Here is a 22637-nt window from a genome sequence, read left to right on the forward strand (position 1 = left end):
CATTCTATGTATTCTATGTGACTATGTTCAGTATATTTCAAAATAGTTTATGCAAGTGGAAAGACAATCAGAACCCAGAAATTGATACTAGAATTCTCCACTTTTTTAAAGATGTTTTTCAGATAGCAGATACTTTTTTTTTTTTAAGATTTTATTTATTTGACACAGACACAGCAAGAGAGGGAATACAAGCAGGGGGAGCGGGAGAGGAAGAAACAGACTCCCCACTAAGCAGGGAGCCCCATGCGGGGCTTGATCTCAGAACCCTCGGATCATGATTGAGCCGAAGGCAGACTGAACGGACCTAGAATGGGCCTAATGAAGGCCTAACGACTGAACCACCCACATGCTCCTGAAATTCTCCTAATTCAACTCTATCGCTATCCCCAAATTGTTCTGTGGCCACAAGTATGCTCTTAAAGCACAGAAAACATGCCAAAGATTATAAGCAACTGAGCACATTCAGAAAAGAATCATGAACAAACAATGAAACTGAAGACAATCAGGACACTGCCCAGCCAAGAACGTGAGATTGGCCATGCGGGACGTGGACACTAAAATCAGGACAGTCCAGGTTCAAATGACCAGTGATCAAAAGGAAAAGAAGTTCAAGCCAAGCTGCCCAGAGTGTCTTCAGAAAGTCCAAACTTCAGGTCAAAACAGTGTAGCCACCCCCCCAGCACCCCGTGGGACCAGAGAGCCATTTCTGGGTCTGCCCTTCCAGCCACCTAGCTTATGGATGGAAGACCTAGCCATGCAGGGCATGCCATCTTAGGCTTCCTGAGAGTTTCACAGGAGGTTCCAGACTTCACGTGCATTCTAAATGCAACAACTTAATCAACTCATTATTCCAACATCAAAGTAGTCTAACAGAGCGAGCTTTCTAGTGGGAATGGGGGAGAGAGTAGGGAAGGACTCCTCTGTTATTATCTTCAGGAAACTTTTTATCTGTGACTGCAGAAAAACAGGGCCTATAAAAATAAGTCCTAAGCCAATGAAATAAGAGTCTTTGACTTTTCAGAATGAACTAAGGCTAATCATGATAACAAGCATACATTTGTCTTAGTTAAGACACATCACCCGTTGACTGCCTTACTATTATTTAAGGTATGGCCTGACAAGTTTTATAAAATACAGTGTCACTGTTTTCAGGGCTATTATCTGGTCTCCTACGTGGGCAGAGCAGTGCAAGCACTTCTTCCCCCAGAAAGGATACCGGAGTTGAAAAAAGAACACTAATAAAGTCTTAGTAGTCATAAATGCATTTTTAAAACTTTATGGATAGGGTTGACTAAGTCATGGATACAAGCAGTTAATTACCAGTGCTCATAAATAACTTTCATGGATGGCTAATAATCAAACACTGTGCATATAAAAGAAGAAACTGCACTTAACAAGCAATCTTTTAAATCCTTTAATTATTCTCATAAATTTACAATTTTTTCCCAAACATATCTTTGAAAATCCAAACGCTTCTGGCCCAATACAAGTTTTCAAAACTACTTCAAAACCAAAAATTAAAACTAAATCTGAATGCAGTTTGCTTAGCTTCTTTGATAAACTGAGGATCATGCATGTTGCCCATCACCTCCATCCTGCTCCATTTTTCCTAAGAGTACTTACCACTATCTGAAATACACGTATATCTGTTTAGTGTCTGTCCCACTAGAATACACATGCCACAAGCGATACACGAGCCATAGCGATACACTGACACTTATCGCTAGCACCCAAAACAGTATTGGTTCATTTATTTGAGGAACAAATAAATGAACGACTAAATGTACGACACATATTCTTTGTACACCACATATATATATGAGAATGTAACATAAGTAACATTATATAAAAATATATATATATAAATATAAAATTGGCAAAGCATTATACGCATATACATCTTTATACAGTATAGCGGGGGGGAAAGCATCAGGCTGGAGATATATTAGGGTTCTTTGCTGATTCTACCATGAAACAGCTGTATCATCTTGACCAATTTACTTACCTTCTCTGGGCCTGAATTTATTTATTTACCTATAGAATGAATGTTTTAAGTGTTATCATCTTCAAGGACATTTTTAGACCTAATATTTTTCATGATAAATTCAAAGAGTCATACAAGGTTTACAAAATCCATTCTACATGGAAAACAAAATAGCAAAATAACAAAAATTCCAACTTCTGACCTCTGGGTAATTATGATTCATTAATTAACTATGGTCAATGGCTATCTACCAAACTGTCATATGAATTTTACTCCTCCTCTAATATCTTTGTTCTTCTCATTTTATCTCTATTTTGTTTTTCCTTGACCAATGGAGCCAATGGTCTGAAATAATTCTGGAACACAAACAAGCCTAGTGAGCCACTGGAGTAACTGTTTGGGAAAGCTGGCTAATATCATACAGTTGAACACAGGAAAGGGGACCCAACTGTGAACTCCTCCACAAGCCATATGTACCCTATCGTCGTCATCTTTCCCATAAACCTGTGACCTTGACAAACGCCAAGTCAGGACCAAGAATGAGCCCACTCTGAAGAGTCACATAGAAACATGGTACCCTATAAAATCACCACACAGCCAACACTACAAAAAGTCATTCTGTAAGAGCAAGCGTGAAGTAAGAGACAATTTAACTGGTTCCCACTCTCCAAAGCTGCCTTTCTTTATGAAAAGTAAACCACATCATCCAGATTCTATGACCAACTTTACAGAGTTATCTAGGTCCTTCACTTACATAAGTGAGTCATGCTGTTGACTTTCCTTTACCCGTCTCTTCAAGATGGTTGTCCAGCACATAACACTGGATCTCTTGCACAAAGAAGGCAGATACTCTAGAGTAAAGACATTTATCAACAAGAATTTGTGGAAGAAAACATTCAGTGTGACCCAGTAATACTTCTATTTTCTGTATTTAGTATATAATTAAGTCCATAGGAACTATAAAATGCATGTACGTACTTCCTTTTAAAATTTAATAAATACGTTTCAGTCTTTAATCCTGATTTATACTTACAGCTTATAAAATAATTTAGCCCATGTGTAGAACTTTGATTCTTCTATGCCAAGCTAATAAATGCAACCCAGTTCCCTTGAATTTAACAGTACAACACACTCCCACTTCACGAAACAAATACCTGAAATAGAGAGTCAATGTTGATGCATCTTTCTTCAGGCACTCAATCACGATACAGTCATCCAGCCAAGAAGTCTAGGAAGCTGACTGAATTTGAAAAATATTTTTAATAAGAAAGGGACACGAACCAAAAACACCCTTGTGTTCTAAGGTTGAAAGGGGAGTGGTAGGAATTGAGTGAAACCACTATAAACTTCAAGCTCAAGATGAAATTCACAGTTCATGACTGAACTTCCATACATCCCTTTGCTTGCTCCTCAGGACAACACTATCAGACAGATTGGGGAAATATTACTACCTCTAATTTTACGAACCAGAAAACCAGGTCAAAGAATGGTAGATCCCAGGAAGTGGCAGAATCAGGAATAAAATTCCCATCTCCTCTTTCCTTATCCATGCTGGTTCTATCATGTGCAATAGTCATATGCATTATTCGACCTTTCGTATGCAATCGCCAACTCAGGCTTGCATCAGACGAACCTGGAACTGATGCCATGTTCACATACACAACAGATGGAGCCGAAGGAATGAGCCAACAGTGGTAGACAGTTTCTCTCTTAGCCTACCAAATACTACTGAGTGGTAGGAAATATGAGAATCTTTTCCACACAGGAAAAATCATGCTAGTATATTCTTTTCACTCCCCCTCCCCCAACATTTGCCCTTTTTTTGTTTTTGGGGTTTTTTTTCCCCCCATTTTTAATCCTCTTATAGGTGCTGATTACAAGAAAAGAAAATCTTGGGATCAGGAAAGCAGAACTGAAACCTAAAGCTTATCATAGTGATAAGAATACTTACACAGGAAGCAATAAATTACCACTGCTTCCTGTTTTAAGTATTCTTATCTGTAGGGCACTAAATTTTTTCACCATAGAACCTCACATTTAGGACACTTCCCAAAATAGAATCTTCTGATCTTCAGCTGTCAGCTGAAGTTGCTTCATAAATAGCCCAGTGTGTATACTCTGGAGGGTTGCTAACACTCCACATGCAAATATAGTCCAGTCATACCAATTCTTTTTAGACTCTGGTGACAATCTGTAACGTTCAAAATCAAGTAGCCCCAGAAACTCTATGGAATGTCTCTAGTCAATGACCTATGGAACACTCCTTGGATATTTCTGGACATTTTGAAACCATGACCATTACAGCAAAAAATATATATATATAAAATATATATATTTATATTTGTATTTTATTATAATATAGAAAATATATTATAATAAAATACAAATATAAATATATTTATATATACAAAATATATTATAATAAAATATAATTTATATTATATATATATTGTGTGTGTGTGTGTATATATATATGTGTGTGTGTGTGTGTGTGTGTGTGTATATATATATATATATATATACCTATTTCTAATGTAAGTTTCAAAATGAACCTAAGATTTGCTTTAGGTCAGTTAATTTTTAAGCGGTTTTAAAAATAACTTTTATCCAGAGATTCATTTTGGTGAAAAGGATATGTATCAAGAAATCCCTGAGTCCTGTATTTTAGACAACTTTTCCAGAGGCTTTTATAGCCAACAAGTACAGGCAACAAAACTGATTATAAGCGAATGTTTGAAAAATTACACATGCAACCCAAGGTTAAATATATGGAGAAAACACACACACACACACAGAGATAAAAGATGCCTCGCTGTAATCTTTATGATCTAGTATGTCAGGAGTTCCACTGCCAGAAACACAAGTCGAGACAATTTCAGAGAGAGGAAGAGAAAAAAATCAATGTCTGTGTTTTTAAAGGGGAGAAAAAAAGGGCTGTATGGAATGAGACCATGGAGCACAAACGACCTGGATTTTATTGGTCTTTTGCGTCTTAGTATTTGAACAAAACATCTGTGCCTTTATGACCCCCTGGTCACTCCCTCCTCTGATTACCTGCCCCACAGCACACCCACTCTGGGGTAGCTAGGAAGGGGTTTAGTCTTGGTCAGTGGCAGCCACCCTAGGAGAGAGTAACCTTAAGGCTGATTACACCTTGAGTAAATGTTCAAAACAACTCACTGAGTGTTGAAAGTGTATAAGTAGGATCTTCAAGCCCCTTTCAGCCAATTGCTAAGTAGCTGCCTTTCCTCATGCAAAGGTGATCTGTGTGAATTCACCACAGTGTGGCCCCTTTATAAGCCCAGGAACAATGTCCTGTGGTCCAGCAAGGAAAAACCAGTCTCCAGATGACAAATTCAGATGGGGATGAACCCTGCGGCTGCCTCACGTGACCCGCCTCACGTGACCCACGCTGTGCCTGGCCCAGCAGGAGTGTGCAGCCAATCCCAGATTCCCACCGGGCGTCTAGAGCAGATGATGACCAGGCTCAAATTAAGTGTATTCACTAGATTCCCGGAGACCCGGAAGTCAATTATGCAGAGGCAAAAATGAACATTTTATAAATATCTACCATGAGGCAAGATTACAAATCATTTTTTAAAATGACTACCAGTAGAAGGATTCAAATAACAACAGTTTCAAAGCATCCAAAGAGCCAGGTCCTTCAAGGAAGAGGGCTGAAACGGGCTCTGACAATCACAGTGGTACAAAGGTGGTACAAAAATCTAGAATATTCTGCTGTTACTGCACAACTCAACACTGACTGAAGATTAAATGGGGAAGAATGTAAAGAAAACAGGAAGCAGATCTCCAGATGTACCCTGGGTTGGTCTGAAACACTCAGCTATAGAACACTGGCCAATTCTGGACAGGAAAAATTGTGGAAACATTATAGATCTTGGAAAGAACCACAAAACTGACTGCAGGTTTGAGAAATTAGAATGACGAGTAAAATCTAAAAATGGTTAATATTAAGGGAAAACTAAGAGCTCACTTCAAGATCTTCTAAGGCATGTAAGGAAACATCCTATAAAAGGCCAGTGGGCTGGAAGAGCAAACCGTGGTAAATCCACACAATGGAATACTATTCAGCAGTAAAGAAAGAAGGAGCTTATCAAGGTACAAAAAACCTTGGATGAATGTCAAGTGCATATTGCTAAGTACAAGAAGCCAGTATGATAAATGTATGTATGTATGTATGCATGACTCCAACTGTATGCCATTTAGGAAGAGGCAAAGCTGCAGAGATAGTAATGGGATCAGTGGTTACCAGAGGCAGGGGAGAGGGAAGCAGCCTGCCCTATTTTATATGACACTATTGTAGCAAATACAAGATATTAAGTACTTGTCTTAATATCTTGTCTTAAAGAAAGCACTAGCCCTTTCTTTAGCACAAAAAATAAGTTTTATGGATGCAATTTTTTTTTAAGATTTTATTTATTTATTTATTTATTTGACAGACAGAGATCACAGAGAGAGAGGGGAGGTCAGTGATCACAGGTGGAACGCAGAATGTGACAGAAGGATTGAAACGTATCACAAATGCACAAGCCCACCTCACTGAAGGGGGCAAAGGAACAAGGCACTGACCAAAGTTTAACTTTGGAAATGAGAGGAATCTGTAAGACTTAAGGCAAAAGAAACTGTACCTAAGCACCATGCCCTGGTTGATAAAGTCATTTCCTACGGGGCATAGGTTAACAATTCTGGAAGTGTTCTGTGTTTGCATGCAGTAGAATTGAACAAGTCAGTAAATGGAGGATGGCGACAGCCAAGTTTCTCACTGTGGGGAGTGGGAGGTGACAGATAAACAAGGGGAAATGCTAGAATAATCCATATGGAAATCCATTAGAGTTAAGAGACATCAGTATGAACTTATGCTTAGCTTAGTACAGATACAGATGGTTACATATAGAAATATTTATAGATATGTGTATATATGTGGTGTAGTATACACACATGTATTTCCTTACTCTGGCAACTGAGAGGGCAGAAAATAAATGACAAGCCAGTAGCAACAAACACATCTTGTGCCAATATGTGGGTGTCTAATACAATTCTCCAATAAACAGAACCAGGGCCTCTTGGAGAAATGGAAGATCCCAAGATTAAGGCAGGAAATAAATAAGATGATCCTGGAGCATCTCAGAGTATCAGAAACTAAGGAAATGCTTAAAAAAAACAAAAAAACAAACAAACAAAAAAAAACAAAAAACAAAAAAACCTACTAAATTAAAAGTAAAGGAGGGGCACTTGGATGCAACAGTCAGTTAAGTGACTAACTCTTGGTTTCGGCTTGTGATCATGATCTCAGGGTCCTAGGATCAAGCCCGAGTGGGGTTCTGTGCTCGGCATGGAATCTGCTTGAGAGTCTCTCTCTCGCCCCACCTCCCGCTGCCCTTCCCCCCTTTTGGGCCCTGGTGATATCTCTCATAAATAAATAAATACATACATACATACATACATACATACATACATCCTTTAAAAATGAATGATAAGACAAGTTTGCTTGAAAAAGCAAATTCTATAAATATTCATGACTTCTGCTAAATGGTTTTCAAAAACCTTTGAACTTCCTGGCCACATTAAAGAATCTCAAAATGGCGGCACCTGGATGGCTCAGTGGGGTGACTCTTGATCTCAGGGTTTTGAGTTTGGGCCCCACACTGGGTGTACAGATTACTTAAAGGTAAAATCTTTAAAGAACCCCAAATTATAACTGCATTAGGTGCACTGTTTTTTATCAAAAAGTTGGATGATGCAAAGTTTGACTTGACTCTGTAATTTTGGCAAATGAGTGTATGTTGTATTTGAAACCCAGAAAGTCATATCCAGTTTAGTTCGCATTTCAAATCACTTATGAAATGCTTTATGTTTACGGCTATTTTAAGAATTTTCTTTAAATTCATTTCCAGCCTTATTTCCTCTTTTAGAAAACTGAACTAGTACACCAAGGTTGTTATGATCTCCTGTTGCATCTTCTGCACATTTAAACATTGTCATTATGTTTTATTTTTTAATTTGTTTTTACAACCTTACTGTCCCTTACAGTCGATTTTATATGCATATTTAAATCTTTGGATAAAAATAAAATTTATATACGCAATTTTAAAAAAATAATAAATAAATAAATAAATAAATAAAAATTAAAAAAAAAAAAAAAAGGACAGGGGCCATCACTTGCTACCCCTACTAAAATCAGAAAGAAGGAAATGCTCTCCCTTGACAATAAGGTCTTTAAGTTAGCTATAAAGAAATTTCCTCACCATAAAGACTTTTTAAACCATTAGAAAAAGTTACCTCAAACTATAGGATTTCCTCTTGTGATACATGGAAGAGGGATGTACCTGAAGACCCTTACTAGTAAAATACACAACAATATCAAAATAAAAGCTTTTTATATAAGAGTAGTTTCAAGATGTTGGTCTTTCCTTGCAAACATTTTGTACAAGGAATAAATGTAGAGAAAAGCAAACATACTAAATACTTTTCCAAAAGAATTTTCAGACAAGGAAATTCAAAATTTCAGAAAAGGAAAGGTATTACACATTACCAATTTTGCATAATAATGCTCAAAAGAAAAGCCTTAATACCCAGTGAAAATTACTAACCTTAAAGCTGCAATATAAGCTATGACTTATGATACCAGCACATAATGATGGCCATACCCAGTCAATCCCCATCTTTTCCAGGGCCCCCCAGAGATATCACATACTCCTCACCCTCCTTCCCTAGGTGTCACCTGTTCCAGATCTTGACTTTACATGTCAGACAATTTTTTCCAAGCAGACACATATCAACTTCAACTCCTACTTCCTGCTCTTTCATATACTGCCCTATTAAAGCAGAAAAATCTGACTTTGCTCCATTTATGAGTCACAAAGTAAACTTAATCATGACTGATAAGCCACGAAGAGTGCAAATGATGTACTTATATCCAGGCAAAGGGATTGTGATGAAATTTAAAGTAAAAGTTTTATGTATAAATCAATGTTGTCAACCTCTCCAGTCCATGAAGTGGGCCAGAAACCCTTGTCCCATCTCTCAGTGGGTCTCATCTATCCCCTGGGGAAGCTGATCCTTGACCGCCTTTTCCCTCAACCAGTCCCCAGGAAAGAAGCTCTTTGAGGGCCTGAATTAGCATCTGTTTTCTTTTCATTTGTAACTCCAGAACTTAGGAATATGCCTGGTACTCAGCAGCAACTCACTAACTCCTTGTTGCATTAACGAACCAGAACATTCTCTCACGTCTGGTCTATAAACATTTGACTCTTTGGCAATTTGCCACCACTGTCTTTATGACCAGTTATGATTTCTTCAGATGCCCAGGTTCAGTAGTTACAACAGCTTAATTATGGAATGAGCAGAAATATTTAAGACAAGTACCCCTGAGTATGAGGCAGTGGTAGCATAGTTAAGAAAAACTCTCTGTCCTCCTGAAGAGAATATGATTCTGGTCTACAGATAAATGAGGTGCTTGCATACTTCTCATACTGTGGTTTAAAAACATATGGTCCCACATTCATTCATTCAGTATCTACAACAAACAGTAACAACCAAATGCCAAACCCACTGCACTAAGCATTCGAACTGAGTCACCACGCCGGCAGAGAGAAAAACAGCCTAGCTTGATACCAGCTGCACACCTGCCAGAAAACACTACTAAGTTTTAGAAAGTAGCGTAAATGTCAAATGGCTGTGAAGGGCCAGGAAAACGGAAATCCTCTTTAAAATAAAATAGAACACATTTACATTACAAATCTTGGGGAGCTGCAGGGTTTTAGAACAAAGGTTGATAAATGCTTTGCTGTGTGTCACACTGCTTGGATCCTATGTTTTAGCTTAATGCTTGAAATGTCAAGCAATATTTAAGAAGAATTGTTATAAAAGGTGATCGTTTAGGACACACATTCTGTCATGGCCATCCAAACAGCCCAACCTCAATGAAGTGTGGACACAGAACGCAGGCAGTCTCCTACCTTGGCAATCAGGTTCAACTTCCCAGACCAAGCTTAGCATTGTAGCTAACAAGTGCCACATTGGCAAAATGCACTCATGTAAATATAATTCCTTTCCCCAGTTCTTACTGGTACTTCACAGTAGAGGGGTTAACTAGCAACCTTATACTCAAGAGGAAGAAAAGGCATGAGCATAGGAGACCAATTAGAACGGGATTCTTCCAAATCACACACTAACTGGCCTCTTTTTAAAAATAGAGGTAACTATGATATAACAATTATTTTCCAAATCATTTTCTTATTGCTTTTGGTATCTTTAAACCTCCATGAAAATGCTAAGCTCTGACCTACATTAGTAAACTGCAATTAACATCAGAACAACTCTACTAGTACAAGAAAAACTGGTAAAGGACTGCTGGAGGCAGAGAAATCAATCTCCTCAAAATAAAGCAAAGTTTCCATCAATCTTTAAAAGAATGGTTTGTGGGGGAAACAGAGGAAGTATCCCAGGATTTCAGACATAGGAATGATGCAATTATAATTAATTTCACCACAGCTTGGATTTCCAGTCCTATTAAGAGTACAAGAACCCCTGTCATTTTGTTTGTTTAATATCATGTGGAATCTGAATTTGCATTTGATTTTAAGATTTTATTTATTTGAGAGAGAGCACACAAGCAGGGGGAAAGGGGTAGACGGAGAGGGAGAAACAGACTCCCGCTGAGCAGGGAGCCCAAGGACATGGGGCTCAATTCCAGGACCCTGAGATCATGACCTGAGCCAAAGGCAGACCCTTAACTGACTAAGCCACCCAGGTGCCCCTTGAATTTGATTTTTAAAATATCCAGTGAATGAAATGGTTTGAGGCACCCAGAATATATCCACAGCATTATTTCTGTTTGGGACTTTCCTAAAGCTATCCTCTGCCTTGATTCAACAACTATCCTCTGGACTGTTGATAAACAAGTTTTTAATTTGGCAAGGGTTCAGTGGGTCCTCTCCTCCTCAGACACTGGCGTCTGCTTTCAATGCGCTCACAATTTTTATTAGCAAAGAGTGCTGGGAAATGAGTAACTAGAGCAAGGGTGGGGGTTTCCATCCCTGCAGGAAGGGGTAAAATTTTTGAAAGCAAGGTGGGAGACAGTATGGTAGGTGTACTTGAACCCAGCCAATAAATACAATAACAAACAATAATGTTTTCTTTGGTCATTTAAATGTATTGATTTTACAATGCAAATGTAATTTGACTTACTTCCCACGGAAATGCATTTTCAATTCTACAGAGCTAAGAACTCTTATCTTCCTAAATACCTCTGCCATTATTCTTTTAAATAATAATCCCCAAGTCCACCCCCCCAAAATGAACCTAAAACTTTTCTTAAATCACCTCAATTAGGGTAAAGAGGGAGGAGTAGAATGGGGCTCTATTCTTACGAAGAGACACATTAATTTAAAATGCACCTAAAGTAGCCATTGAATTAGATCGAATTGGGTGGCATGGGATTTTGTTGTGTACTTGATAAAGCAAAGACGCTTTCCAAGAGCCCATCTAATAGAGCGTGGTGGGAAAGAGGCTTTGAAGACACAATAACATTCTTCCAGCTTTCAAGCTAGAGGCTAAAATCACGAAAGAACCATTCCCTTTTCCGACTTGAGACACATTCCTCACCCAGTTCAAAGGCCTGAGAATCAACAAGTCTGTACACTGTCTGAAGGTTGTCCCTTGTAGGAACTTGTGAGGGACCAAAGGCTCAGGCTGCAAAATATTTTTAAAGACCTAGTTTTAGAAATGTAAGCTTTTTTATTGGAATGCAGTTTCCACTCCCTAACCCTCCTCACCTCCAAACACACACACACACACACACACACGCACGCACGCACACACACACACACACGCGCACGCACACACACACACGCACACGCACATGAGCTCTTGCTGGTTAGACAAGCTTAGGCAAAAGGGAAAGTTTTCATTATAATCCCAATGACTTCCAGTATATCCTACCAATGGAAGTAAAATATTTTCAGAAGTCAAGTCATTACCCATTCTTTAGAAAAACATGCGATATTTATATTCCTTTATCTAACAAGAGGGAATGCGATCAGCTTTGAAAGGAAGGTATTGTTAACTGTGGTTCAAAGAGTGCCTTGGAATTGGGAAGGGGGCAGAAAGGGCAAGCCAACGAGGAGCTGGGGGGTAGGTGGGAGCTGCCAAGACCAGGACATAAATACACCACTCAACCGGCCCCTCGAAACCCTTTAGGGACCCCCTTCCCTCCTCCCAATATTACGTACATTACCCAGTGTCCCGATTTTGTTTTGTTCTGTAACCTCAGGAATGTTTAAGGCATTCGAGGTTCTGGTGTAAGAAAAATGTAAATACTGGCTGGTAAGAGATCTGAGATGGGGTTCAAGACACCACTGCCATGGCTTTGAGTGGGATACTGCCAACCATCTGCATTTGCTTCCGGAGATTCAGCAACTCTGCGTTACCAGAGTCAATAACTGTGCTCAGGTGGGAACCATTCTTTCCGACCACTGATGTCTATGGTTCCATTTCACCCATTGCTCCCCACCACTCCCCACTAAAAGCCTCCTTCTCTGAGCAAGCGCTGCTCTGGTCCAGCTTCCTATATGTGCGGAAAGGGCAGTTTCGGCAGAGGGATGGAGGGAGGATGGTACAACATGTCCTGTGGCGCGGGGCTCCCTTCTAGTACTTCATATTCATACTTCATATTTCAAGTCCAGGCCTGTGGGAGCTGCCTGAGGACTGCTAGGAAGTGCCGTCTTCTGGCCTCGGGCAAATAGCAGAACTAATTTCACCAACCACCATTTTGGCATTAAAAATACAGATGACAGTCTCTGGTAAAGAAACCTCAGAAGTCATCTTTCATGTTTTCTTAGAGGTGAACTTCCAGCTTTCACTCATTCCTTAAGAGGCAGATCTCAAGAGGGAATCAAACTCTAAAGAAAGATCTGAATCTGTGATATAAAAAAAAATTCTTGCTATCCCTTCATGAACCTGAATGACAGAACCACATTATTTACTATTTTCTCAAATCATTTCCTGTCCCCACACTTTGCTGTAATGCAGTTCATTGTCTCCTTCTCTGCCTCCTATAAGCACTGGGAAGACTGGGACACACCTATTTCGGTCCCCAGTGCCTGACTCACAGTATGAACTCAATCAAAGTTTATTGAGACAGTATAAACTTCGTGTTTCTTAAAGAAAAAAAAAAAAAAAAAAGGAAAACAGTGATACCACCAATACGAAGGAAATCATTGTATTTCACCCAAAGCTAGGAATATTCATTATAAACATCTAAGAATAACTTTATTCTAGGCATTCAACATGCAACTGATAAATGGTCAACAATGTATTTATGAATACACTTGTACAAGGGTTCTCCCATTAACAAGTAGGATCTATTTTTCTATCCCTTGAAACTGGGCATGGCTTTGTGACTTGCTTTGGACAATGGGAGAGGAGCAAATGTGAAGTAAGCAGAGGCTTGTAAAACACGTGTGCCCCCCTCTCTGTTGCTGGTTGCTCATCCAAATACTATGTTAAGTTTGGGTTAGCCTGTTCTGGTTCAAGCAGCAGCAAACACCAACGGACAGCCAGTATCATCTACCAGACAAGTGACAGAAACCATCCTGAACCAACCAGTCCTCAGCCAACCGTCCAACTGTCCACGTGAGCTTTCCCACATGAGACAGACACTGCCCCACTGAACACAGCCTAACACCAACCCTCAGAACTGCGATCTATCAAATGACTGATGTTCTAAGGCCATCGGTTTTGGGGTGCTTTGTTACAGATCAAAGCTAAATGATGTAGACACCTAAGAAACTAGTTTATTTCATAGAGTAAATTCTTTAACAGCTTTCTTAAAAGTTTTCAGAGGTGGTTGAATTTCATTCCTCACTCCAGATGATCTGGAAGAAAAGTGATATTGTTTTAGCATATTCTTATTGCCAAGTCCCCCCAAATGATAAAATATTGGTAATTGTGATTTAGAAGTCATCTGTTACCATATTCTTGAAAGTTTCTATTTTGTAATAATAACTACTCCATCCTGTTCACACTGGGCCATAATCAGCAAGAACATCAGGACATTAGCTATAAATATTTTTAACCATTGGAGTTCCTCTCTCGTTCAAAGTAGAGATTATTTCAGTCATACCTGTAGTAATACACATCCCCTTAGGAGAGGGAACAGATTCTCTAAATTCCACTAATTTCCTCCAAAGTTATTAATACTTGGAGTGAGAGGAAATCACTAAACAATTTATTCTATTATTTGCATGCAATTATTATGTCTAAAATAACCTGTTCCCAGAATTTGAAATGGTTTTGAAATTTGAAATTCTTTCTGCTCATTCCAACAGAAAGCTTTAATTCTTCTGAACTCTAAAAATATGAGACTTTGGTGACCAGAACGTCTTTAAAAGGCTCCTTAACCTTTAGAGTTAATCCTACACACTATATTAAGAACTAGTTATTCACTCTGGTGGAGGGGCAGGGAAGTGCTGACTACTACAGCAGAAGGTACAGAGGAGAAAAGAGAAGAATAAAGACTCACACTTAGATGCCTTTCCCTTCACAAATGCTTCAAAATTAGAAAAGCAGATCATTTCCTAAATAACGCTTCCCCCCCCATCACTGGATTATGCTACATGATGCTTTTCTATAACCTGAGAGTCACAAGAGGTATGGGAATTAAAGAGTACTTTTCTCTTTCCTTTCAACAACAACAAAAAAACAGTGAGTCTACTGTAAGAAGTATGTTGTCTGCTGTGTTTCTTCAGTGCACAACATTGGGACCTAAGCAACTGGGCATTTCACCAACTCTCTATTACTAAGCTCCAAAATTTCTGAGCAGTTCATCTCTGGAAACAAACAAAATCCAGCACTGATGGTGGCCAATGAGAAGAGAGGCAGAGGAACACGAATGAGAGAGAATCTTATTTTTCACTTTATACCTTTAAGAAATTTTTCTAAACTACTTGAAACTTAAAGCATGTGCATAAATTGCCAACACCAAAAAATGAAAGGAAAAAAAAAAGTGAATAGACCCAGCAAACTATCCTAAAACCATGTGTTCAAAAAAAAAAAATGCCTTTTTAGGTTTCTGTAAGAAACTACTCTGAACTTAAAAACAAATGTGACTGCTCATCATCAAAGCAGAGAGAGCACAAGCAAACACACTTAAGAAACAGCAATGACAAAATCTCAAAGGAGCATATACTTCCAGCCAGAAGCGCGCACAGGAACCAGAGGTCAGAGGGTTAAAGCTTTTCACTACTAAAAATAAAAACCAACCACCCAAAGGGAAAAAAAGTTCTCCAATGATAGAGCTTCTAGGATGGAAAGAAAGGACTACAATGCCTTTCCCTCCCCCACCTTCATTCACCCCATGCGTCCTACTCATGAACTTCTGCTCATTTAACACCGGGACCCCTCTCCTGGCTGCTTCGCTTGGACAAAAGAGCCAAAGATGTTTTTTCCTGGCTTCTTGCTAATATTGTATTGGCCAGCTGAATATCCAAAAAGAGGCCACTCTTCCAAATAGTCTGAATAGCCTATGAGCTATTTAAGTAAGCTGGTGTTATTGCCGGCCAGGAAGCCAGGGTTGGAATGACTAAGAAAAGCATAATACTTGGAGTTAAATGGGCACTTTCACCTGGAGAGTGTAAGAAAAATACTGACTTTCATGGATTACATATCCTGAATCTTGATTCCCCCCCCCAGATAAGTTGTGCCATAAGAAATTTGGTAATTACTTGGAAGAACTCCCTTCACTACCTTTCTCCCCGTTCCATTTCCATGTGCCCACCACCATTCTCTTATTCTCTTAGAACAACTGCTGTTTACTGAAGAAAAGAGGGAAAGGGACCAACAGGAAACTGAGGTCTGGGACCTATTTCACTGAAGGCAGACCATTCATGATGGTGGGAGGCAGGTGGCCTCTGATCTTGTACCAGAGAACTAATGTTCTTCTGATTATTCCCCCAATCCCTAAAATTCAAGGGTAAGTATGATTATTTCCAGAATCCAAACGAGCCCTTCAAATAATTTTAAAATAAACAGGGACACCGTCCTTAGAGAATAACAGATGAATAACAGTGGAAGACAGAGTAATTACTGAATATTTGAGACCTTAAACTGCCTGCTATATTTTTATAAATGTCTTCTTTTACATTTTTGCCTGTTTCACCTGGATCTGTAACCTTCCTAAAACCAAGAATAATGACTTTCTGTTCAAAATAGATTTTGTTTGCCACACTATATACGTTTAAAGAAAAAGAGAGAGAATGCTTCTTTAATCATTTCAACAAACATAACACAACTATCAATTTCTCAAGATTAAGTGAAACTGTTCAGCAACATGACCTAAATACGTCAAGGCAGATCAGAGAACTCACATCAAAGTATTTTTTAGTCAACAGAAAACACGGGGGAAAGTTTATGAACTTGGGTTTACTGGCATCCTCTTCAGGCCAACCAATTAGCATCCAATGGATGTGTGCTTGGTTCAGACAGAACGGGTGGATGACAGAAAGTGACACAGGGCGGGGAGCAAACAAAGGAACAAACACGGAACAGCAAAAGGAAAGCAGTGAATACTTACCTAGTCAAACTTTACTCAATTAAACATTCAGGGTGGGGTAATAAAACCACAAAATTTCCTCTCTGCTTGAAGACAGATTTGATGATCTAATTAAAATTAGAGCCTGACCAACATATTCAATTCTCTTGCCATCATGAATGAAAATGCAAAAAGGGGCTTGAAAAAGAAAAGCTGCCTTTTCAATACAAACACATCATTTTTAAAAGCTCTATTATTCAAAGATCACTGGCTCATTGAGGAAGCACAAATAACATTTCTCTAACCAACTTTATTTTAACAAATAGATTATAGCAGAGCCTGCAGCAAGAATATTAAAATGGAAAATGTTCCTTTCCCCATAGATGACAGTACCTTATACTCATCTAATCTATCTTCTTCTTTTTTTCTGTGAGAAATGGCAGAGATGCTACCATTTCCACAACGTAAGACAAAGACAGGATGTGAGACAAGAGCGTTTCTTGACCATCATTTAAAATAGCTTCATAGTAACTTTTTTTTGCAACTATTTGATATTAGTTAGAAATTAGCATACTATCATACCATACACACATTAAAATGTAATTCTATTAAATTAAAACTCAAAGTGATTACAACTTCTAAACACGTTTTAATAACATTTTAAAAAGTATTTTTTGGAGTTGGCCTCATAACTATGGACTCATAAGGCAGGGGATAATAAATCAAATATATAATTGTAATGTGGTAAAAAGAATGACAGAATCTTTAGTGTGAAACTGACTTCAAACTGAATTCATGAGACACTATTTTCCTTGAATACAATTTCCAGTAACTCTGTAACAGGAGGAAATCATTGGGAAAATAGCTTTCTTTGAAACAAAGCCTTACAATTGTGAAGTGTTCCATCATCTTAAAATTACCAACCCATCAAAATAAAAGGAACCACTGATATATTATACAGCTAAGAAATATATATGATTGTAACAGAAGGACTGGAAAAGAATAAGTCAATGAAGTTCTGAATAAAAGAGTCAATAGACTATTCTAATGATTTATGAAATCCACACAGAGGTACCCAAAGGGTCAAAATTTCTGAGTACATTGGCAACTTGACAGCCATGATAATACTAGGTCAGCAAAGCAGTATACAGCTCAACTAGCAAACTAAAAATCCTAAAACACAAAAAGGTGGACAACACTCATGCTGTCGGCAAGAGAAATATTGAGCTTTTTCATACACCTGACAGAGAAAACTGAAACTAAACAAAAAATTGTAGAAGACTTCTTACTAACCTCACTTGGCCTCTCAGATTTCCTTTCTATTCCCTCCAGTGGATATACCTCACTGAAGGAAGGATTCTGATGGTACAAATGAGAAACATTATCCATTAAACAGAACACTTGCAGAAGAAGGGATGATTTCTAATTGAGTAGACAGAATAATGTCATAAACATGAATTGGTTAAAGCTTGACCTGTAAGGTGGGGTGGGTTGCTTCCAACAGCTGACCTTAGGATGTGAGGAACTGGCAACTGACTTGCATTCTCACACACACTGAATATTTTAAAAAGAGAGGAGGGGGAAGAACCCAGTTCAGTCTAGAGAAGGTTCCAAAAATTTAGACTTGTGCAGTCTGGAGGGTTTGTCTTGAGGTCTGTTAAAATCTGCTTCGTTCCAAACTAGAAAGGTAAAAATAAGTCCTGAATCAAACCATAAAGAATGGTCCAAAAGCTAGAACAGGAGGAAACAAAATATTCTAATACACTTAATTCTGACCCCATCAACAGCTTCTTCAGAAAGAATCCTCATTACAACTGACCCATTAAAGAATATCAGTCATTCTCTCCAAAATATCCCTATGTTTAGTGCGGCAAAGGAGGTCAGAATAATTTAGAACAAAACTCTCAAGTTACTGATGAGGAAATAGGTCCAGAGAAATTAAGTGACTTGCCCAAGGTCACTTAGCTAGTGAAGGGCACAGGCTGTGTTACAACTTAAGATATCGGGCTCCCAAGAACTGCTTTTTTTCCATTGCATCATTCGAGAATTTGAGATAAGATAAAGCTATTTTCCAGGAATTTTGATAAACAACAACAACAAAAAAGGCAAAACAAAAAAACCCAAACAGCAGGGAGCAGGGGAGGCACGGATTTTGGAATTCCAAGTCCCTTACTGTAGTAGGCAATATAATAGATAGTATTTGGGGGGGGGGGGGACCAGAGAAATAATTACAATATGTGGAATTTTTATGGATTTTTTTTAAACACAAAAAGCTACTTAAGCAATGGCAGAGATTGAGAAGATTGTTAGATGCTCCAAGTTTTCTGGAACAACATAGACACTCTCTCCCATAGCTCAGGAGCATGAGGCATACATAACATTTACACCAGGGCAGTCCCTCTTCCTTACATTTACACCTATGGAAAAAACGCTGCCTTTGGGACTTAAGATTCAGTGAGGCATGAGGGATGCTGGATGGCGACAAAGACTTGTTGTAGAGGGGATGGGGAACACCTCCATTAATTTCTCTCTTACTTTCCTTTATTTTAGAACGGAAAATCAGAACAAATTTTCCATCCTATAAAGAAATACATCTCAGGTAATATTGGTTATGTGAGGGCCACAACTCAAATCCAGCAAGCTTTCAGAAAGTTAGCCCAGTCTGCCCTGATGGGCTTTCACCTGGGCTGTCACTGATCAAAAAACAAATCTGGTTTTGGGAGCTTAAGCAGCATTTCCTCCAGCCTCAGCACCAAACTCTACCCAGGCCCCTGCCATGAATCTCTAGATTCTCATGATTTTCTAGTTATATCCGGCGTTTTCATTTCACTGTGAGCTCCCGTGGGCCTAGCAGTGTCAGTATTTGTTGATCTTATCTGGCTCCACGCTTTGCAAACGGCAGCCGCTCTGGATATAGAGTGTTGACCCTAATACAATTTCCAGCCAAATGAGTTTTTCCTGAATGATCCCCAAACAGTGCCAGCCACAGCACTTGTGTTTCCTTCTCCGTTTTTTTTTTCTTTTCCCCTCCTCTTTCCCATTAGTAAGGGACATAAATGTTAGAATCTTGAGCCAACCCAATCAATCCTACAACCACGTGCTCGTGGATTTCCAGACAGGAAGATGAAGGAACGTGGTGTCGTAGTAAACCGTAGTAAAGAGAGGAGGGAAACAAAATGGGGCACGTCACATGGTCATCGCCTGGATTTTTCTCAATTAAAAATAAGAGGAAGTGTGTGTTTCCGGCCTCTGTCAGTGGGCTGGTTGGACTTTCTCATTCTTAGGATTCTGGGCTGGATGCACGAATAAGGCTGAACGCATAACATCCTCTGCGAGGGGGAGTGGGAGGGGGCATGTATTTGGCTCAGTTCCGCAGGCACAAGAGAAAAGAGGTGGAGGGAGGGAGTTGGGAGGGCTGGTGCCCCCGACGCCCAGCTAAGGGGGCCACCGTTGGGCCCAAGACCCAGCAGGAGGCCACGGCCCCCTTCCTACCCCTCCGATTCAAGTCCCACCCCGCGCCCTCCGCAGCAGACAGATATTCACGCTGATTGGCTCTGGCAGAAGCCAATCAGGGCCCTTCCACACGCTCACTCAGAGCCAGTCCTGCACCGAGGGCCCAGTGCTCACCAGCAACGCGGACCACGCGGCGGGGCGGGGAAGGGGCCCGGCAGCCCGGCGCCTCCCGGTGACCGGAGTGGGCGGGGTGGGAGATTTGTGAAGGAGGCCTCAGCGCCGCTACAGATTCCCCAACCCCCCGGCTAAAGGGGCTTGGAGGAGGGAGGGAAGCCAAGTGCCAAATAAATAGGAAGGAATGCAGGAAGCGGAGGTGACCCGGGAAACGGGAAAGTGCCAGAGCTGAGACGGTATGCGCCAGACAAAAAAGGCCACACAGGGAGGGGAAGAGAAGGAGGGAGGAGGAGGGAGAAGATGGGAGGTAGTCCTGGAGGTACGGAATCCTTGAAATCACAACAAGAAAATGTAGTGAAAGGAAGAGAAATGCCCCCCTTTGGGGGGGGGGGGGGAAAAAAAAAAGGAAAAAAAAAAAAAAAAAAAAAAACAAGGGGGAAGTTAAATGGGTGGCTTGAGTCTGTGCCTTTGCCAAAGCCTGCTCTATCTGCCCGAGCTGCAGTTTCAAAAACTAAAAAACAAACTGGAGGTAAAGGCTGGTTAAAGATAACTGGGCTGCTGTGTCCTTTCTGCCCTCTTTCTTGGACTCTCAATCCACTCTCTGCAGAGAGTAGGCCACAAGGACTGCGAAATTCTGAAATGGAGAAAAAGAGGAAAAAAAGACAAGGCCAGAAACATGAAATAAGAGGTGAAAAACAAAGGGAATGGGAGAAGGGGATGCTGGAAAACAAGAACTCAAAATCAGAACGAAGTTAGGGGAGGCACAGGTCGACAAAAATTAGAAACTGGACATAAGGTCAATCAGGACAACCACCAGTCCTGAGTACCTGAGCTGCCTCACAAATGTTCTCATTTAACAGACAGTGAAAAATACTAGACAAGCCTCAATGTTTAAAATGAGGGGTTAGGAGAAAGCACACAGCCCTTCTAGCACCCCATTCCCTTCCTGTTCCAGGGTTTTACCTGAGCCATAAGCAGGAGAGGAAAAAATATGAATTGCTGAGGAAGTTAGGAAAAGGATGTTTTCACAACGAAAATACTCATTCCTAGGAAAAGCTGTTTGCCAGGGCAGGTCAGGTTTTTTGTTTCAGACGATAACTGACTATCAGATCACATCTTTAAACTCAACAGGGCAAAGGCAAGGGAGCAGAATTCAGGATGGAAGGGTGTCAGGCAGCATTTGGTGCCTCATTTAAAACACAGATTTTTCTGGCATGGGGCTGTCAAGGCACGGTATATTGTTACTCAAACAGTATTAGGGATATGACTATAAGTTTATTCCAGAATCCTACACTCTCCCTAAGAGAGCTAAGAATAGGAGATCATTTTGCTTTGGTTGGTTTGTTTTTAATGTACCCTCCACATAAAGAGGATTTTATTTCAAAGCCCCTTTAAAGATGAAAACTCTATTTGGTCATCTCTTTCAGAGCAAAATATTATTTCTTCTCTCTATAAAAAGAAACCTGTTCAAACCAAGAAAACAGGTGAGGAACAGTTATTATTTCCTAGCCTCTTTCCTCTTCTCTAAAATGAAAATTTTGGTTCTGCTGGGTTTGTTTCCTTCAAATCCTCATTAGTTTATAAATGAAACATCTTGCAACACAAAGTATTAGAGGGATTCACATTCTCTAAAACATCATTTTTTTATCATTTAAAAATAACCAGTTTTTAACTGTTGGTGTTGACATATATAATTAAATCTGTTGTAGTGAATCAAGAAAGTAAACACTGAATGATAATCAAATGATACTTGTATATCCTACCACCTAAAATCTTAGTCTGAATGTTTGTGTACCTATATCTTGTTCTAGAAAACAGCGAATGATATTAGGGTCAGATATTAGAAACTGGTTAGAATCAAGGAGACGGAGACCACATAATAAACAAATACCTACCAAGAGGAACTCAATGCACAATTTCTGATGAATGGACACACACTTAAAAGCTCATTCTATGAGGCATCCATCAAAAAGTCTATCACAAGATAATGAGTTTGTCAGAATAAAGTGTTTCCAAATGCTGGAAACTTCTGCATCGCCAACTCATAACACTATTTGCAAACTATACTCCTCTTTTCTTCCCACAATTATGACCACCAGAAAACAGGCTCAACAGAATGAAGGACAGGCAAATTTCCTGTTACAAGTGTTTTTCATTTTCAATAGAGCCTTAGCCACCAAAGATGGAAAGCCAACTTTCAACACGTACTGGGGTACCTAATCTTGCACTGAAAGGCAAACAATAAACACTCTAAAGATGGACTATTACTCCTAGCCTTTCCAGCCAATGCAAAACAAAAGCATTTCCCTAACACAATACTCCTTCTTTTCAAAGTAAAAATGTTAAGTAATTTCGCAGAAGATGTACAGTAGCCCCCAAATGATCTGTGTGATGTCTCCCTGCTGGCCTTTGCAAGAGCAGACAACTGTAAGGCAGACACGCTGGGATGAATTTCCATAACTCTTCACTAATAAT

The 22637-nt window shown here is 39.6% G+C and overlaps 1 protein-coding gene across 1 annotated transcript in view; it reads right to left on the bottom strand.

The window, feature by feature from the left end:
- LOC111143995 (insulin receptor substrate 1) overlaps window positions 1-22637 on the bottom strand; it is a 59019-nt gene that overhangs the window by 31879 nt on the left and 4503 nt on the right. The gene's annotated exons all lie outside the window — the stretch shown is intronic.

This window comes from Enhydra lutris, unplaced genomic scaffold (genome assembly GCF_002288905.1).
Source record: "Enhydra lutris kenyoni isolate GAN:26980312 unplaced genomic scaffold, ASM228890v2 scaffoldscaffold1, whole genome shotgun sequence".
In the NCBI taxonomy this organism is placed as follows: domain Eukaryota; kingdom Metazoa; phylum Chordata; class Mammalia; order Carnivora; family Mustelidae; genus Enhydra; species Enhydra lutris.